Source organism: Triticum dicoccoides, chromosome 2A, assembly GCF_002162155.2.
Source record: "Triticum dicoccoides isolate Atlit2015 ecotype Zavitan chromosome 2A, WEW_v2.0, whole genome shotgun sequence".
NCBI lineage: Eukaryota > Viridiplantae > Streptophyta > Magnoliopsida > Poales > Poaceae > Triticum > Triticum dicoccoides.
In genome coordinates, this window is record NC_041382.1 from 406,286,013 (window position 1) to 406,290,907 (window position 4,895).

Sequence of the window (4,895 nt, forward strand, 5' to 3'; positions counted from 1 at the left end):
GGTGCCTTGGGGGAGGAGGCACGGCGCGACAATGGAGTCCGAGCCTGACTCCTGTTCGGCGGCGGCGGCGGGGCGTCTCCCGCTAGGAGACGGCGGCGCGGGGAGGTGGGCCGGCGCTGGGCTTCGGCCCAGCTAGGCCTTGGCGCGTTTTTTAAATAATTCCGTCGAAACTCAAAAAAATCCTAGAAAATAAAATAAAATTCTAAAAATGCCAAAAAAAAATTCTCCGTTTAAATAAAAGATTTAGAACGAGATGAAAATTTTATTGGCCCTAAAATGCAATTTTGAAAACGTGCAATTTTTCTAATGCAAACAAAATTGCAATAAAATCCAAATAAAAGCAAAAATTGATTTTAATATTTTTCCTCCAATATTTCTTTTATTTTGGAGAAGGCATATTATCTCCTCTCATTTAATATGAAATATTTTTGGAGAGAAAATAATTAAAACCAAAATCCTCGTTTCAATATTTGATAAAAATCAAATATGAAATCCTGGGAAATCCCCAACTCTCTCCGAGGGTCCTTGAGTTGCTTAGGATTTCGAGGATCGCGAGATGAAATGCAATAAAATATGATATGCAAGAATGATCTATGTATAACATTCCAAATTGAAAATTTGGGATGTTACAAGGACGCGTATAGCTAGGCCCTTGAAGACTTGAACCCACTAGCTACCACCATTTTTGTTTTTGCATGTCTTACTATCTCATCCATGTAGCCAAGAGTGGCTATATATAATAAGCCGGTTATTTTACTTCCTCCATACCGGAATAGTACTATTTGCTGCACAGTATTACTGACCGCCATATTTGAGCACAACATTATTATGCATGGACCTTAACTATGTATGTCACCATGTGTCCAGATTTGAGATACCGCGTGTACCAGATGAACGGCGCCGAGTTCGACCCCTGTGATACTACATGGGTGCCGAGGAACACTCTTGGAGAGTACTCGCTTTTCATTGGGGACAGCTACCCCATTGTGGAGCAGATGCCACCTTCCGTGCATGATACGGAAGGCCTGCCATTCATGAAGCATGGTTGTGTCTTCAGTGCGCACCGCCGGATGAACGACATGCTGGGACACGCTATCCCTGATTTATGCTGCTTCAGCTTGGATGAGTCTCCATCGTATGGAACCGGACTAGAAAGCTGCGACAATGATTCCCGTTGTCCACAACCGCTATGGATCGTGCCATCCATGAAGAACACCTGGGACTGGAACCTGGAGGAGGACATGTAGCCCATCTATAACGTGTAAGTGGAGTACGGTAAATTGTGAACGGTAGCGCTGTGGATATATGTAGAGACTAGTCGTGCACAAATTTATCACATAAATTGGAGATGAACTTGTGTGGCATATGGGCATTTGTCCTTTAGAATTTATTACTAGTAAATGTGTTATGTGTACATGCAACTTGTGTGGTTGTTGCATGGGCTCCAACATGCTCTTTGAGAAAAAAGGTGGCACAACTTTGGATATACGTGACGTGGCGGCATCATACAGTAGCATCGTTCGCTATAGTTGTAGTACACTCCTACTAGGACGAAAACTCCTATAAAACCTTGCACTTGGCTCTTTGCCTCTTCGGGAGGTTCAACAGTTCGTACTCGTGTGAACCTTGCACTTGGCTCTTCGCCTCTTTGGAAGGTCCAACAATGATGATACTATAGTACAATATGCTTCTAGCAATCTGACACCAATTGAACTGCTGCACATCCACCGCGAGGGCGGGGCGAGGGAGAGGACGCTATAGTCAAAACCATCTCCTCGTCCTGCGAACCACCGCGCGCGTGGGCGAGGGAGAGGCATAGTAAGCAAGCTTATCCTTGTTCAGCGAGTTGACGGGACACATCAAAGCAGTACTAGTACTAGTCCATACTGCGTCCTTTCCGGTTAATATGGCTTCATTTGAAACGAGAAAAATACACTGGCGGTCAACATATGTAACAATACACTCTTTACGGTCACTATATATAGTTTTGCGGTGATTATATGATCACTAGCTCATCATAGAGCACCGTATTGCACCCTACTGACCGGCCACATAGTCGACGTGGCACTTTGTTGACTGGTTAAATTGTCACCTGGTTTCTGGGTCCCACCTGTCAGTTGGTAGAGCAAAGAAATCAGTTAAACAAAACTTTACGCAGGCGCGACAGGAGTCCAACTCTTGCGCGCGAACCATCCTGGCTGTATATGTGAGTGCATGCACGTGTACTCCCTCGGTCTTCCTACAAAGAGTGTACATCGGCTAAAAAACAAAGAGTGTAGTACATCTACACTTCCAATGCATTTAGCCTTTAATCTAAATCGATATTGATTGACTAATGCACCAACTTGTGCTCTAGGTACAGGCTACATGTCTATCCTTAATTACAGCATACAACGACCTTCATTTAATCTTCTTCTCTCAATGGTCGCATGCACACATAAGTCTGCTACTTTTGGGCGTTAATTATGCCCTGGTCAGTGTGTAAATCTCTAAATGTACAGTCTTTCATGGACGTAAGGAGTAGGTTGAGCACTTGAGCGTGAGCGTGTGTGTTGCGTCGTGTGCTGTGTGCCGCATGGTGTGTGAGTGTTGCGTGCGTCCATGTGTACGTGTGAGTGTTGCATGTTGCATGCATGCATGCATGCATGGGGTTTACTCCCTCCCATTGACATGTTCATATTTAAAGCTTCCTCTGTTCCCTCCATAGGGTGATACTCCCTCTATTCCAAAATACGGAGTAAAATCCTCCCTCTGTTCCCAAATATGGAGTATTTGTCTTTCTAGAGATTTCAACAAGTGACTACGTATGGAGCAAAATGAGTGAAGTGAGCGTAGAGGCATAGGGATAATGTAGAAAGGAAATCTTCGCGATCCATTATTCCCCATCTCGGTCAGAGAGAACTATTCAACTAGTCTTTGCAGTGAAGTGACAATACACGCTGCAGCAGATGGGACACTTGATTAATAAGCTGAACCAACGTGTTGGTGTTACTAAATCAGCCTTACCCAGTACTGCCATCATGTTTGCTAGTAGAGCACGCTTCTGTCCCCCATTAACTGACATATGGGCCCTCTTGTGGTAGACCCACATGTCATCGGTGTAACTATTTACACACCGAAGGACGGTATATCTTGGTAGTAGTAGTAGAATTGAGATTTAATGCACTTCCTTCCCCGTCTTCCACTCTTCTTCCTCCTCTCTTCTTCTTCCTCCTCTCTTCCCCATCGTCGGCCACACACCATTTCCCCCGATCACTGCTTGCCCGCCCGTGCTATCTTCCTTGGTAGCTCGCGCGTACCATATCCCCCCGTTCACTGCTCGGCCACACGAGGAGAAGCCTCTTCGCTCGCCCGCCCGAATCCACTTCCCCGCTGGCTCGCAGGCACCGAAAACCCCAATGGCAGAACCGACTGACACGCAAAGCCGCGATTGGAATTCCCTCCCCGATGTTCTCTTGGAGCAGATCTATAATCATATGGACCTACTCAGCACCGTCCGTCTGGCTGCATGCTCGGTGTCTTTGTACCGTCTACTCGTCTACAATCGGCCGACTCTTTTCAAGACACCCTCCTTGCTGATGCCCGATCCTCGCAGGTGGCCCAGACACCGACTTGATGATCCTATGGAGATTGCTGTGGTGCCCCTCGACATGCTAGCACTACCCGTCCACCTGTCCTTCATGCGCGGCCACTACTGGGCGGGCATGAAGGCCAACTGGATCGTCCTCATCCACCAATCCGGTAGTCTGTGGCGTCTCGTGGATATCTACACCCAGCGAGAGATCACCCTTCCATCATTAGATATTGCCGCCATCGAGCCTCACGGTCCGCCGGACACTCCTGCCTACTACGCATGAGACGCGTCAAGCTTTTGGCTCGACCTCTATTTGCTGAAAGTTGTAATCTGCGAAGTGCCCACACCATCAGAAGACTACATGGATTACAAGCTCATTTCCTTGTTCAACATGGGATTAGTCTATCTGGAATCCGGTCGCCATACATGGTTATGGCTCATCGTCAATCCTGTTGAGGCAACATTTCTGTCTGATGCTATAGTGCACGATGGCATCGTTTATGCGGTCGACGCACATATTGGCTGCCTATACTGGTGGAATCTATCATCGTGTAATTGTTCTATCTCATCTCATCTTTACCTTATGAATACGACTGCCTGTTCATTGTTACAAATTTAGAATAGATAGTATGTCTATAACCACATCATTGCTATATGTTCCTCTCATTTCCTAGATTTTTATGACCACACATGTTATTGTTAGAGTTGATATGAGAACAATTGGCATCTAATGATTGTTAGAATAGATATTATGAGCATAACATCATGATTTCTATATGTTACTCTCATTTCCAAGATTTTTATAACAACACATGTTATTGCTTAGAGTTGATATGAGAATAGTAGTAGTAAGTGCTATGGTAGAATATGAGTAGGCTCTGTCATAGCTGTTTTCCTCTCATTGTTACATGATGTTTGAACCATGACATATTGCTAGAATATGAAAGCCATTGGCTTATTTTTTTAACTGGGGTATGATTATGACCAGAACATTGCAATTCTCTGTCTATGATATGTGTCACTGTTATAATAATCTTAATTCCACACATACTCTGAACATGATTGTTTATTTTTGTCCTTTTGGTCTCCAATTTGAATTGTTGCAGCAGACGCAAATGCGCTGGCCTTCATGATTCTAGGACCTGGAATCATACCAGCCAATGGGTGGTGGTTTATCGCTCGTTCAACTGACGGCGGTCATTTGATGCTCATTCACACGTACCAAATTGACCAAACCATTACATCAAACCACATGCAGTACAATGCCTGGGGCATTCGTGACATTTATGGCTATGGCTGCTTTGTGTTCGAGAAAGATCCC